Below are 16,204 nucleotides of genomic sequence, written 5' to 3' on the forward strand. Positions count from 1 at the left end.
TGAAATGAATGTATTTTCAAGAGTAAAATATCTCTTTCAAAAACTGCCCATACCATTACCTCAGAGGTTCTTTCAGAAGCTGAATAAATATGTCAGAAAATTTCTTAGAAAGGGTAAGATGTCAAGGGTCTCCATAGAAAAATTAACATGGAAATATGAATTAGGAAGTTTACAATTCCCTAATTTTAAAAAATATTATGGAGCAGCTCAGATGAGATTTCTTACTTTCTTTTTTGAGGAAGGAGATAAACCTGCATGGGTGAAAATAGAACTGGATAAAATAGGAGAGAGAATAGCAGAGAATTTTATATAAAAGTGAGATGTGAAACTGGTGAGAAAGAAACTCCTTTGCTAAAACATTTAATCAATACTTGTTATAAAATAAATAGTGATATTAGAACAAGGGGTGTGGGGAGCTTATCTCCCAAAACAAATTTGACAAATTTTTGAAATTTGGTCTCGTAAAGAGATCAGATACATTGAATATTGTTAGGGGTGGAGGCAATTTATGTCATTTGAACAATTAAAAAGTAAGTATGGAACTCTTAATAATACAATTTTTTGCTATTTTCAAATAAGAGTATTTCTAAGGGGGAAACTGGGCCCAACAATGTTTTTAACCAAACTGTAGTGATGTGGAGACACTGATTCAAAAAGGATATACAAAGGAATTTACTTCAGCAATGTATCTCTTATTTCAAGTGGGAACGCTCAAACAGGGGTTCATAAGTCCAGAGAGAGGTGGGAATCAGACTTCAAAGTAAGAATCGATGAGTAAACCTGGTCTGAATTATCTCGGGATTGTGTAACTAACACAATAAATGTAAGATATAGATTAGTACAATATAATTTTTTTGCATCAACTATATCTCACACCACAGAAATTAACTAAATTAAAATCAGACCTATCCGACTGACATTTTAGGTGTGGCGAGGAGCTAGGAACCTTCCTACATTCAACTTGGTCATGTTCTAAAGTGAGAACCTTTTGGATAAATTTAGGAAATTTCTTAGAGTGGATAAAAGGAATTCAATTTCCATAAAACCCAGAATTATTTTTATTGGGGAAAATTATAGGGATAAGACCTGAATTGAAATGATCCAAATATCAAATAGAATTTGTTAAAATTGCATTGGCAGTGGCCAGAAAATATATAGCAGTTACTTGGAAGTCTTGACTGGGGTTTTGCTGGCCAGGACAAAGTGTCCAGGTGGAGGAAGAAGGCATGAAGTGGGAGAAAGTAGGGGGGGAGCGTGAAGAGTCATGGTTATGGAAGTGGGCCCGGAGATGGAGGTGGCGGAAGAAAAACTTTGCTGGCCAGGATGAGGTGTCCAGGAAGAAGAAGGCGGCTTGGAAGTCTGATTCACATCTAGGTATGGCACGTTGGAATGCGGAGATGCATAGCTGTATTCCACTTGAGAAGATTACCTATAACTTAAGAAATAAAGTAGGGAATATTTTTACAAGTCTGGTGTCCATATTTACAAATCTCAGGTGTAAATTTTTAGTTATGTTTCTTCCTAACTACATATTTTTTTGGCAGTCTCTCTTGGGTGGGTGAGGGTTGGGGTGGTGATTATAACAATCATTCTAAAATTATTTTTGTTCATGAACTCTTTAATTTTGTATTTGGCTGCATGTATGGTCAAAAAAATGTAAATAAAATATTTTTTAAAAGTCAAATGAACTTTGTTCAAGTGAACCAAGCTCAGAAAAATGCAATGCCCAAGGAATTGCCTGCTGTTGAACAAATCAGGTAAAAGGCCTTTTCCTTTGCATTTCACCACTGCATAGCAAATGAGGTAAGTCCTGGAACAGGAGTATGTCTAAACCATTTAACCATATAACAATTACAGTACGAAAACAGGCCATCTCGGCCCCTCTAGTCCACACCAATTTAAGAAAGCTTCACTAGCTCCACCTACCTGCTCCCTGTCCATAATCCTCCAATCCCCTCACATCCATGCACTCATTCAACCTTCTCTTAAATGACAAAATTGACCCTGCTGCCACCACCTCTTCCGGAAAGTCATTCCACTCAGCCACTACTCTTTGACTGAAGAAGATTCCCCTCATGTTACTTCTAAACTTTTGCCCCCAACCCTTAACTTATAACCCCTCATTCCAATCTCACCTACCCTCAAGGGGAAGAGCCTATTCACATCTACTCTGTCTATTCCCCTTGTGAAGATCCAGGATTACCAATCACAATGGGATCCAGAACTAGTAAGAAGAGGGGGGAGTGGATGTTAAGATAAAGATCTGCTGGAGACCAATGAGTAGTTCGGTATTGGAGGTGGGGGGGTGTCATGATTGCTCATTATGGGAGCTGCCAGGACACAAAAGGAGACTCATGGAGGTCATATTAGGTCAGTAGATGGGTATAGATAATGTTGGGTTCTGCTTAGGTCGGCAGATCAGATAGTTCTCCCTTGACTTCAGCTGAGGAAGCATGGGTGTTGCTACAAGGGATAGTGGTACGTGGAGGTTTAAGACAGACAGATACGAGTATTAATCATCAGAACCATTTTGAGGTGAATCCTCAGTTTCAAATTGGAACCTAATCCGGCAGGTTGTTTTAAGAGTGAATCAAAAAAATCTGCCGACGCTGTGATTTTAGTAAAAACACACAGAAATGCTGGAGGAACTCAGCTGGTCTCGCAGCGTCCACAGGAGGTAAAGATATATTACCAATTTGGGCCAGAGCCCTTCTTCGAGGATTGAGTTTTCAGCATCACTGAAGTGGGGTTGAAAGATACTTGAAACTCTTGAGTATCCCATGAAAGCATGGGCCATGTGTGAATGATGATACAGGGCATAGAGGCCAAAAATGTATGTCATTCAATTAGCTCCCATTGTGCAAAACCAGTCTTCTCAATGCATTAGTGCATCACAGGCACGGTGGACCCATGCAGAAAATTGGACTGATTTTTCATTTCGATTAAATTTCAATGACTCTGCAAACAAAAATATGATTTCACATGATTAATTTTCCACGTGCTCCTGTCTAATTTAGGGAGCTGTTTAATATGTATTTCCTTACGCTTCTCATAAGATAATAAAAGGAAAATAATCAGTCAAGTAAAGCTGTGTAAATTAGTAGTTTTGTTTACAAAGACAGTTGAGATGAGATCTAGAAAGGCATCACTGATTTAATAAGCTACTCTCAAAATGATTGAACTGGTTTATTTGATCCAAATGACAACCATCTGCTTGGAGTTGTTTGTGCTTCATTCCAACTCTGAACATGATAGATTCATGATGTTACGATTTCAAGCAAAGCTGAATTGTGGGCATGTATCATTCCATGTTTTTAAAGGCTTAGTCCAATTTATTTTTTTGCGAGAAGGTGCCGTGGTGTTGGGTGGTGATAATCCATTTCTGGGAGATGGACTCAAACACATTTTAAATTCCCGTTATTCACATCTTTGCTGGCTCAAATGACTTTCTGCTTAGCAAATACTACATTGTCAGGCATATTCTGAATGCATTCAAATAACAAGAAGAAGGGTGGCACGGTTAGTGCAACACTGTTACAGTGCGAGCAACCAGGTTCAAAACTGGCGCTGTCTGTAAGGAGTTTGAACGCTCTCTCTGCGTCTGGGCACCCTTCAAAAACATACAGGGGTTGTAGGTTAATTGGGGTATTAGGGCGGCATGGGCTCATATATCCCTAAATTTATTTTTTTTTAATTTAAAATATATTATATGATGTAATTTCCATTCCAGTAACAAGAATAAGTAAAGTGGAACCCCATTTTAACTCTGCCTCCTCGATAGGTCGAGTGATTCCAATTATAAAGTCCATATTCGATGTCTCCTCACTATCCCATCAATCAATACACTGTCCCAGCGAATCCATGGTGCAGAAAAATAAGAAGTACAAATTTGGCCCTTCCTGCCTGTGCTGCCATTCAGTAGGATGTTGACTTTGTTTAATCGTACTGATATTTTAATTTTTTTTTTAATTTAGACATACAGCTCGGTAGCAGGCCCTTCTGGCCCATGAGCTGGTGCAACCTAAATACCCCAATTAACCTACAACCCCCATACATTTTGAAAGGTGGGATAAAACCGGAGGGCTCAGAGAATACCCACGCTGACACGGGGAGACCGTACAAACTCCTTACAGATAGCACCAGATTTTCAAAGTTATAGTCTCCATTAATAGAAACGTCAGCATTTTCCCATCTGGTGATTGTTTTGTTTTAAAATGGTAGGGTTATATTTTCCACTCTCCAATCTACAGGTTTCTATCTGAACAATAGGTTAGCACCATATCTGTTGAATCCTCTGGGAAAATAATAGTGTTAGTGAAGTTTAGAAACATTTCTGTGAGACATGCATTATGAGTTGTATACACGGTGACACTCAGAATCAAAAGGGTTTGGTTCGATTAAGCATGATTCATCATCTTTTTCACAGATTCAGCAGAGATGTCAAGAATTTCAAGTGTTGCCCTACAGATCACAGGGAGGAGGTGGAACGGATGAGAAACATACTGTTCTGTTTGGAAATTCTCCAGATGCACAGTGTGAAGGTAATGGGAACACTTAACTGGAAGACTTGTGGCCAAGAGTGTAGCTCCAAGGACCTGGATGAGAAGTTAAATGTCATCACAAGAATGATCAGGTTCAGTGAATGTTTCATTAAATACCACTTCCTACCACGTCGGCACGAGGCTCATTTACCACTCCATCTGGCCCCTACCATCAACTCTTGTCATTCAGGGCTCTGTCATAACATCATTTCATTTAGCTAGCCTTCACGTGCTTAGCATAATGTACAAGAGACTGCAGTTGCTGGAAAATGTTTTGAGTTGGAATGGCTTGAGAGTTCTGACCCAAAGTGTCAACTGTTCCTTTTCTCCCACTGATGCTGCTTGACCCATTGAGTCCTTCCAGCGGATTGGGTTTGCTCCACCTTCCACCCAAGTGAATCACACAAATTTCACAGATATTTAGCCTTGATAGTCACATCATCCAAGACATAGCTACAGCCTTTTTGCCAACAAATTTCACATCCTAACAGATATTTAGCCTTGATAGTCACAAAATGCCTTTTTGCCAATATTTAATCCTTTCTTTCCTCTTTTCTGCTTCACAGTTTGTTTGCTAACCAATGTGCTCCTTGACTCTTTACCTTGTCTGTTCAGAATTTGTTCAGGCATCTGTCTTCTGGAAATTAAAGTAAGAGAAGAAGATTAATTTATAGATTAAAACATCATAAAAGATGGGAAAAGGAAGTACAATACATAGTGCTAGAGAAGTACTGCCAGCATAGCAGAAATTGAGCCCTTCTACACTGTTACACAGACATTTTATCTGCATGGCCGTCATGCTTATTTACAGCCAGTTCAGTTTTTGTAATGATTTAAAAAAGGGAAGAATTTAAATACTACAAAGGCAAAAAGACTGCAGTTAGAATTATTGAAACATAGAATAGTTACAAAACAGGAGGAGCCATTTGGCCCACCTTGTCTGTGCCAGTAATTTTCTAGTTTCAATCCTTGGCATCTTCTCTGGATCGTCCCCAACCATTTACGTCTCTGGTTCCCTCTTGAAGACTAAAATGGAATCTGTCTCCACCAAACCTGCAGATTCCAATCACACACTGGGCAAAAAGGTTTTTCTTCATGTCACTATTAATTCTCTTCCTTTGCATTTTGTAACTTGTGGCCCAGTGCCAGCACCAGGGAAATATAGCACAGTTTCAGCTGCATGGGGGATTATGGGTAAGGAAGGCAGCCATTTCGCCTATTGATCCCGCATCGAGCAGCCACAGCGGCGAGGTGCCCGAGTGACCCTGAAGGCCAAAGCAGCCCAATGAGATGCCGGAGCAGCCCAGTGAGGTGCCGACCTGGGACATTCTGAGTCGACCGACAAAAAGTTATCAAGAGCTCAGAAGTCGTGGGTCCTCCTGCGGAGGCTGCAGCTTCCAACCGGGAATGGTGGGTAATAAACACAAGGCTTGGGTCGCTTCAACGCGGGCTGGAGCCTGGAGCATCCCACATCTTGGCGACTGGGAATAATAAACCTCAACGTGGTGTGGCGTGGTTCGCAATCGAGGGTTCTGTTAGTGATACGGGAGCCGGGGGTGGGGGGGAGTAGGGGGAGAGGAGGGGAGAGCGAGAGGAGGGGGGGGGGCTTTCCCTTTTTAAAGCTCAGCCTAGGGGCACAGGTGGGAGTTAATCCACTGGCTCACTTCTAATAAATTACAATGTAACATATGAAATTTACAAGGATATGTTGGTGTAGCGGTTAGCACCAGCCCAATTGTGCGTGAAAATCACCCAACTGTCAACATTATGTGCGTTTTTTTAATGGGGGGGGGTGTTATTTTACCTAGAGACGCCACTGACGATGACTTTCCTGTTCCTGTACTGTGTTGACTAAGCTCAGAATGACGTACGTCATCTAGAGTCAAACAGTACAGAAAACAGGTCCTCTAGTCCACCATGATGCCAAGTCCATTTACCGGCATTCTGCCCATAACCTTGTAGGTCACAGCACTTTGAGGGCTCAAAGTAATGCATATTAAATGATCTGGGAATTTCAGCCCCCACCAACTTTGTCAACAACCCTTCGAGGGACCCCCTTACCCTAAAATGAGGCCTCCTGGTGATAGGGCTGTGTACCTCAGCCATCTCCTCTCGAAGGGAGATAAACTTCTTACAACTGAAACACTGTACTTCAGGCACCATCGTTCCTAGAGTGTGGCGATAGGAACTGTACACTCTATTCCAGCTGTGACCTAGTTCATTCTTTTTTAAACCTATACCAGAGCCTTTGTGCTTATGTTCTAAGCACAGACTAGTGAAAGCAGGTATCCACGATCGCTTTTTAACCCTTTATCTACCTTATGCTGCTACCTCAGGGATCCTTGATGAATATACCAAGGTCCCTCTGCACCTCAGTGCTTCCTAATCCATTCCATTCATTGTGTGTGCCCTAGCCTTGTATATTCTCCCAAAATGCAGCACCTCACATTTTTTGTCAGGGTTAAGTTCCATCTACTATTATTCTGCCCATCTTACCAAGTCTTCACTATCAGCATCTCCAATGTTTATATCATCCATAAGCTTACTAAATTCATGGACAACACAGCATACCAATTATATCGCCCATATTTAAATCTAGATGATGATGAATATGTGGCACAAAATGAATCCTGGACAGAATTGATGTCAACCCCTATCCATTGCATCAAGTTAAACAGTTTTTGCCTTTCTCCATTCCCTGCTGGCCCACTTTAATCAATTTTTCTCAAGGTGATTATTAATCCTGACCCAGAATATTGCCACTAAAACATGAAGCAAGAAAATCTGTAGATTACACAAAAAAAAATACGTTTGGCAGCAAGAGGCCACGGACAGATATATTGGAAAGAGAGTGGGGTGTGAAATTGAAATGACTGGCCACTGGGAGGTCCCCGCCATTGCTGCAGACAAAGTGAGGTCCTTAGTGAAACAATCTCCCAGTCTGTGCTCAGTTTCTCCAGTGTAGAGAAGGCCACAATGAGAGCACCGCGTACAGTAGGTGACCTCCCCAGAGTCACAAGCATGGTAAAGGAGGAGGTATGGATGCAAGTGCAGCAATTCCTGCCATTGCAGTGACCAAGGGGGCAATGTGCCAGAAGGGATGAGTGGATGAGGGAGTCATGGAGGGAGCAGTCCTTGCTGAAGATGGAGAGGAGAGGAGAAGGTAAGATGTGTAATGGTGAGATCATGGAGTAGGTGACGGAAATGGCAGAGGATAATGTGTCGGATGTGGGCACTAGTGGGTGGTTGGTGAGGACAAGAGAAATCCTGTCCTTGTTGGATCTAGGGTCAGAGGAAGCTAGGGAGTTGGGGGGAGATGCAGGTAAGTGTTGAGTTGATGATAGAGGAGAAGCTATGATTTTTGAAGCAGGAGGACATCTTGGATGATCTAGAATGGAAGATCTCATCCTGGGAGCTGATGCGGCAGAGACAGAGGAAATGAGAGAAAGGAACAGAATCCTAACAGGGGACAGGGTGTGAACAGGTATAGTTAAGGTCATTGTGGGAGTAAATGGGAGAATAGAAAATGTCTGTAGAAAGTTTGTCTCCCAAGATGGAAACAGAGTGATCGAGAAAAGGGAGAGTGTCACCAGAAAACCAACCCAATAGTTTTACCCTATGATTCACTCAGCCGTTTGCAGTATTTTACACAGGGCTGATGTGCAGGAACAATGGGAACAGTAGTAATTATTCGATGGATAATTCATGAGCCATGGCTGCCTAATTTGTGCTGCAATTACGACTCCTATTTCTGCTACTTATGTATTTTTGAAGTGTAAGTACAGAGAATATCACTGTTTTGATTGTGTGCCATGAAAGCTCTTATTACGTAGAGAGCTGAAAAAATCCATTAGATGAGAGACAAGGTTTCAAGGGATTCACAGACTCAGTTGGCACAGTTCATGAAACTTTCCTAATACTATCACTGACAGATATTTACAACTAGTAATTAGCTTTAACTTTAAACATATTCATGTAACAATCCCTGAAAAGTGGGACAGTTATTTTCTGCTGGTTTGACTCCAGAATGACATTTAATCTGTGAACTGGGCATTGTTTGTTAAAATGAAGACTACTTTCTGCACGTGACAAGTGCCCACAATCACTGACAAAAAGGCCTCTCGTAAACTGTTGTTCCACCAGAAGAAAACAAAGCAGTCATTTAATAATCTCTTCAGAAACAAAACATCATTAACATTCCAAATATACTAAATTGTGGTTTTACAGTGAAATCTTCAAAGTAGAAGAGGTCCTTGTGAAAGATAGTCCCTCTGTGAAGTGATGGAAAACAAAACCCTCTAAAGTCATTAGAATTGTCGATCATTTTTATTGCATAAGTGATGTTGAACAGCAGGTACTAATGTATTAAAGCTAATATAAATAGACAGGATTTCTGGTTCTGTTGTTAAGGAGTGCTGATATTCATTACAGAACATTTGCTAAATCTCTGGGATATTATTGAGCTTGGGTATCTAAATAGCAAAAGAAAGATTTTCATTTCTGAGCAGGAAAATGGTTATTTATTCTAGTGACAATATCAGTGACAGTATTGTTGTTTGACTACATAATAGTCATGAGTGAAAAAATATCAGTCTGATGATGGTCACAAATCCATGGTGCAATATCACACCCACGAGAATTAATGTATGCAAATTATTCAAGGTTGAGATATTTATTGTGATTTCAGAGAAAGACAAATGCATGTTTACTGGATGTTACTGAGGATATTTATAATGCATTGCAAGTCACATTTTTGTAAACTCATAAATTATCTCTGCTACACAATAACCTATTTTTCACCATTTTATAGGCAGCATTGCAAAACAGAATTGCAAAACTATTTCATCAATTAAATGAGAAGACTAATCTAATTTAATATTGAAGTGCACAGAAATAAGGCCATAAGTTAAAATATTTAAGAATGAAGTATTGGCATGGTTGAATTAAGAGTAAAACAACTGAAAGGTTAAATGTTAATGCAATGTCCAAGAGAGGCAGTGGGGGTCACTGTGGAACCCTTCCCCCCAACCTCTCGTTGTGATCTACCAGAACAGCAGTTTGAAGAGGGCATGCAAAATCATTCACGTCCCCTCTACCACCTGCGGGAAAGAAATGGAGGAGTACCAGGGCCAGAACCACCAGGTTGAGAAATAGCTTCTTCCCACGGGTAGTGACATTGCTGAACACCTAAATCAACTTCCCTCCAGGACTGTACTATTTATTTAACAATATTTATTATTTTTACATATCTATATTCATACTGCATATGTATCATTTGTCTGTATGTGTGTTATTTCTGGATGTGCGTTTGCATGTTTTTGCACCGAGGACCAGAGAACGTTCTTTGGTCAGGTTGTACAATCGGATAATAGTAAACGTGAACAAATAACAAATAATACAGTGCAAAATGCATTGGTGGAATTTTGTTATAAAAAAAATTACAAGAGTCTAAAGCAGAAACAATTAATATAATTTCCACATTAACCTCCATTGCCTCAATATTCCAGAATCATGACCTGCTTATTTAGCCTCATAAAATGCATGGAGCAAAGATTGACTTTAGTGAGCATTTCCATTCATATTATCTAGAAGTCACCCTCTTCTATAGGAAATCACTTTTCCACATTAATAGCATGACATGTCTGCTCTAGCAGTTTGATCAATCACATACTGCAACTTCTAATTTCAATGCCGGTCCAAATAATTTGGCAAGATTAATGAGTGACTCATAACTGATACTGATCATGACGGCTGGAGACGAGTCTCTGCCAATTGCAATTCCCTTTGGTTTTAGGACAGGTTGTCCTCAGAGCAAAGTTATGTCTGATTAAGGTGCACCATAATGGTCTGGATATTGGTGTTTATTCTGGCAAGACTTCCATCACTTGCCATTGTTAATGCAATAAATTTTGAATGTGGAAACTCTGAGATGGTTGGTTGTGATTCATCATGCGGCACACGTTTTGGTCCTTCCCTCTATAATACAAGGAAATTAGAGCCGTAGAGCTAAACAGCATGGAAAAAGGCCTCTTGGCCCATTGAGTTGTATTAACCCCATTTTTTTGTTCTCCCTGCCTCATGGTAGTGGTCAGCCCAATGCTATTCAAATCCCACGATGTCAATTTATACATTCTCCCCGTGTCTACATGGGTTTCCTTCGGGTGCTCCGGTTTCCTCCCACTGTTCAAAAAACATAACAGGGTTGTAGATTAATTGGGTGTAATTGGGTAGCACGGGCTCATGGGCTGGAAGGGCCTGTTACCATGTTGTCTGTCTGCATGCATGTCTAAATTTAAAATTTAAATGTAGAATTCTATTTAATTTCTGTCAGATTCTACCACTCAGCTAGGGACAATTTACAGTGGCTTACCAACCCACATATCTTTGAATAAGGGAGGAAACTGGAGCACTCAGAGGAAACCCACATGGTTACTGGAAGAATGTGAGAACATTGCTCGCAGAGTACCTGAGCTTCAGATTGAACCCATTTCTGTGGTCCTGGGATAGAACTAACCTGAGTGTAAGCTAACCATGAACTAGTTCCTCTGTGGAACACCATGAATCTTATATGTTTTATGGCATGTCATCCAAGTAAATGGCCATAATTCTACTGTGCATACTTCCTGTCTCCAAAAAGTAACTGCTTTCTGATTTCTGACTGCAAAATTATACATTTGACTGTCATCCATTCTTAATTGCATCTAGAAACCATCAGAGAAGATGAGGTTTCTTGCACTAGGTTGATGTGGGGATGTTTCCTCAGGATGAACGGTGAGTTCTACCAACCTCCACTACACATCAATAACTCTGTCGTGGAGAGAGAAGAGAACACCAAGTTTCTTGGAGATCTCTTACCTAATGATCTATTGTGGACACACAATATCTCCTCAATTGTCAGGAAGGTGCAGCATCGACTGCACTTCCTGAGAACACTGAAGTAGGCAAGGCCATCAGGTACCATTAGTCAACCTTCTACAGGAGGTCTATCGAGAGCATACCAGCCAGCTGTATCACAGTGTGGTACGGTTGCTGCAGAGAAATGGATCAGAGGTCAATCCACAGGACCATATGAGTGAAACAGAGGACCACTGGAGTCTCCCTCCCCTCCATTGACATGATCTACTGGGATCATTGTCTGAAGAGGGCGCGCAAAATCATTGAGGACCCCCTCCACCCTGCACACAGCATCTTTCAGCTGCTCCCATCGGGAAAGAGATACAGGAGTACCAGAGCTAGGAACACCAGGCTGAGAAACAGCTTTTTCCCACGGGCAGTGAGAATACTGATCGACCAAAAGGAACTGCTCACTCTAACCATCCAAGACTCTTATATTTAGGAAACAAGATTTATTTATTTATTTGTATGTATGAATACTTGAACTGCTTATTTATTGTTTGTCTGTATGTGTGTTATATCTGGTCTTGTGTCTATGTGATTGGTACCTATGACCAGAGAACGCTGTTTCATCGGGTTTTACTTGTGATTGTTCATGAATCCTGGACCATGATAGTTTATGATAGTTGAAGATCCTATTCATCACTACATATCTATCCTTAGATGTTTAAGCCTAATATACACAGGGAGGCTTGTCATACACCAACCTCCCAGGTCTGAGTGAACAAAGAGAAGCTGTGAGGACTCAATGGGGCAGACAACATCCATGGGTAGAAAAGGTGTGTCAAGGTAGAGAAACACGAAAATTGGCAGACGCTGTGGTAGTCGTCGAAACACAGAAATGCTGGAGGATTTCAGCCAGTCTCATCAAATATAAATACTAGACCAGCTGAGTTCCTCCAGCATTTCTGTGTTCTGATGTGTTACAACACCATACAGGCCCTTTGGCCCTCAAAGTTGTGCCCACCCATATATTCCTTCAAAGCAAAAACTAAACCCTCCCTACCTAGTGACCCTCTATTTTTCTGCCATCCATGTGCCTGTTTAAGAGTCTCTTAAATGCTCTTAATGTATCAGCCACCACCACCAATGCACTTAAGGCACCCACACTCTGTGTAAAAAAAAACTTACCCTTGTTTCCCCCAAACCTTGCTCCCTTCACTTTGTACAGATGTCCTCTAGTGTATTCCTGCCCTGGGAAAAAAGGTGCTGGCTGTCCACCCTTTCTATGCCTTTCATAATCTTGTAGACCTCTATGAAGTCTCCTCTCATCCTTCTTCACTGCAAAGAGAAAGGTCCCAGCTCTGCTAACCTTGCATCCACAAGACTTATTTTCTAATCCAGGCAGCATTCTGGTAAATCTCCTCGGCACCCTCTCCATAGATACCACGCCCTTCCGACATTGCAGTATATAAAAGAATAATTGTTTCAGGTCAGGACCTTTTATCAAGACTGAAGTAGGAAAGAGGGACATCAAGTAGATAAAGAGAGGGGGAAAAAGGTGAGAGGGGGAGTTGGGACAAGGCAAGAGGTGATAGAGAATGGGAGAGACAAAAAGAGAAAAAAAATCAGAATGTGAGTAGCTGAAGAAGAGAAACAGTGGACTGAGGAAAAGGTGAAAGTTACCTAAATTGGGGAGAAAAAAAAACAATGTTCATGCTGTTAGAAACGTGGTGTTGTTTCTCAAGTTTACATTTGGCCTCACCCTGGCAATGAATGAGACGAAGGACAGACATGTCTGCGTGGAAATGGTGAGAGGGATTAAAACGGCTGGCAACCATTTAACTTGGACCCACAGAGTCCAGTTTCCCAAATTTCTTCCTTCTTCGAATAGACAAGGAACCACAGACACTACCTCATTTTTTCTTTTCTTTTGCACTAATGAATTAATTTTTAAAATTGCGATTTATAGTAAATTTTGCAACTGTGACACTGCCACAGAACAATGAATTTTGTGACATGTTCGCAACAATAAATTCTGATTCTGGATTCTCCTGGATCTCCACAATCAATAATTATAACCAATCCCTTTTTTTTTTGAGAATCAACATTAACAATTCACAAAAGCTTCTGACATATTAAGATCAAGGAACATTTCCCCCCCCCCCCACCCCCCGAAAGGTACCTCCATTACACTGCCTGTAGTATTCTTGCTCATAACAGTTTAAATGTCCTTCAGAGAAATTCAAATCTCTAGAAATCTTTGACACTTAATTTGTTTGTGCAGTGGGACAGGGATTATCATCCATCATGGGGTGGTTATAACACTCCACTGATACCCTCTTCCAATTTCACCTAAGCAGTAGCTTGATATGAAGACTGAATTTTCTATGGTTTCCATTACATGCCTGAATAGATCTCAATGTCTCATAGGAAGATTTAACAACTTAATTGTGTTCTCTTTGAATTACAGCCTAATATTGTCACAGGCAGTCAAAATCCAAAGAGGAGCTTTATCACTTAAGGGCATGGATCTGACCGATTACCACTTTGCCGGAAATAATGCAGGGTAGAGAGTGGTGTTTCTAAAAAAAACATGTAACATATACTCAAATTATATCAGAATTTTCAAGCTCATGAAAATAAGGAAATGTAGGTTATCAAACCTGAGCATTTATTCAGGGGTCACAAATCATTCCTCAACCTGAGTAATGGGTGAGAATACATGTGAAAATTTTAAACCAGTTGTATTTATTGGGAAAGCCATTTGAAAATGACAGAATAGCAATCACTGGGCCATCACATAAATTCTAAATGACGTTTACACATATACAAAAATATATATTTTCCATTTACACTATTAATTAACTCCCAAGTGATCTGATATCCCCACTCTCTGTTTCAATATTTTCTTTCATCTTGTCTCCTGACAGATGTTATCAACTTTAAGAAACTTTATACAAACAGAACTATTTTAGAATTACGACCCTGCCTTCGATCATTACAGCTTCAACAGTGTAGAGTTGTTCAATGGGAGACTGTAGTTGAATACACCACATCAATTTAGAGCTACATATGAAAACTTGGAGCAAAATCAAGACTCTAATAAGCAAATGGAAGACCCTCTAAAACAAAATCTGGCTCTGGCACCACTTGATAGAGACGATGGGAAAACATTTATCAAATCAAAAAGAAATGTCGAAAATAGTTTAGGAAAAACTAAATAAGCTTTTGCTTCAACGCCTTCAGGTGGGATAGTCCAGTGCACCATTAGTACACCAAAGATAAACCTAGGGCGTTGTCTTGGGTATGAATAAGCAAAACTTCACACCAGGGAGTTTAGCTCTATGCGTGCAGACATGTAATTAGCTCATGTTAGACAAGTGTAGTTAGCTCATGTTAGACAAGTTCTTGGAGATCCAAGAACTAATTGATTACAGATCTAAGGCAGTTCAATGGAAATAAAGGGAATTAGAGGGAATTAAAAAAAGATCTGCAGCTCAAGTGGAATAAAAAAAATATCTACGGTTATCTGAAAGACATGGTTTATCAAGAAACTCGTGACAAATGACCAGATGGTGTGTCAAAAGCATGCAAGAAATCCAGCAACTATTTCACGTGAGAACTTCATGTAGATTAAATTTTTTATGTATTATTATGTGGCAATAAAAGGAATCTTGAACCTTGATCAGATATTGCCCTGAATCTAAAGAGAAATAGTCAATATCCATTTGGAGAATTCCTCAACCAAGATATTAGTTGATGCCATCTCACAACACACTGTGTGGTCTGGAATTATCCATATCCTAAATACATCAAAAATCATATCTTAGCTAAAATACAATGAAGTTTGTTGATGTAATACATCTCCAAATGTATTACCTCACACTTCTCCAAATTAAGCTTTATGGGCAATTGCTCTGTCCACTGGCCAAACCATCTACAACTTTCTCCACTCAAAAGCTTTCCTCCTTCTCATGTACTCCTACAGGATGGACTATTGAAACACAGGGGATCCCACAGGGCAGCACAGTTAGTGTAGTGGTCAGTCCAACACTATTATTGTGCAAGGGACTAGGGTTCAAATTAGGAATAGTCTGTAGGAGTTTGTATGTTCTCCCCATGTCTGTGTGGGTTTCCTCTAGATGCTCCAGTTTCCTCCCATACAAAACGTACTGGGGGTGTAAGTCAATTGGGTGTAATTAGTTGGCAAGGACTCATGGACTGAAAGGGGTTGTTACTGTGCTGTATGTCCAAATTTAATTTAATAAACAGGGATCTAACAATGATCCACATTTCAGATCTGCAGAGTTTATCCAGTGAAGATACTGAATAACCAGTCTACATGGTAAATGAAGTGTCAGTGGCTCGACACAGGCTCCATGTGGACAACAAATTATCAGGTGTATTTTTGCTGATTTTGCGCAGGAGTGTCCCAGTCCCCAAAGATCAGAACACAATGACACTTCAAGTGTTCCTATGGAAAGCTGCATCCAAAGTCTGAAAAGAAATTACGGGAATGTGCAAATGTGAGTTAATTGCAAAGTAAATGCTCCATGCCAGACTTTTCGTATAAAGCTGCAATTGAATTATTTCCCCAAATGCTGTGAAATCACCACAGCTGAATTTAACTTGATAAAAAAATTTTGACCTTTAAAGCAGCTTTCCCATGTACTTTTGAGGAAATTACAGGACTTTGTTTTGCAAATACATGTGAGAATTTTAAACCAGTTGTTTTTCTGTTCCTGGTAATGATCTTGAGATGGATGATCCAGAGATGTACTATTAGTCAATGCAGAGTATTTCAAGATGAAATCCAAGTTTGCAAC

General features: G+C 40.3%; 1 long non-coding RNA gene across 2 annotated transcripts in view; it reads left to right on the top strand.

Annotated features, from left to right (window-relative positions):
- The window catches only part of LOC138753325 (uncharacterized), a 94,776-nt gene that overhangs the window by 53,100 nt on the left and 25,472 nt on the right, over positions 1–16,204 (top strand). The window contains exon 3 of one of the 2 annotated variants that reach the window (XR_011351105.1): positions 4,427–4,633. This is a non-coding gene — a long non-coding RNA (uncharacterized lncRNA). Of the gene's footprint in view, positions 1–4,426; positions 4,671–16,204 lie in introns of those variants that run through there. The other variant, XR_011351104.1, reaches the window with a different exon arrangement.

The sequence above is a fragment of the Narcine bancroftii genome, chromosome 2, assembly GCF_036971445.1.
Source record: "Narcine bancroftii isolate sNarBan1 chromosome 2, sNarBan1.hap1, whole genome shotgun sequence".
NCBI lineage: Eukaryota > Metazoa > Chordata > Chondrichthyes > Torpediniformes > Narcinidae > Narcine > Narcine bancroftii.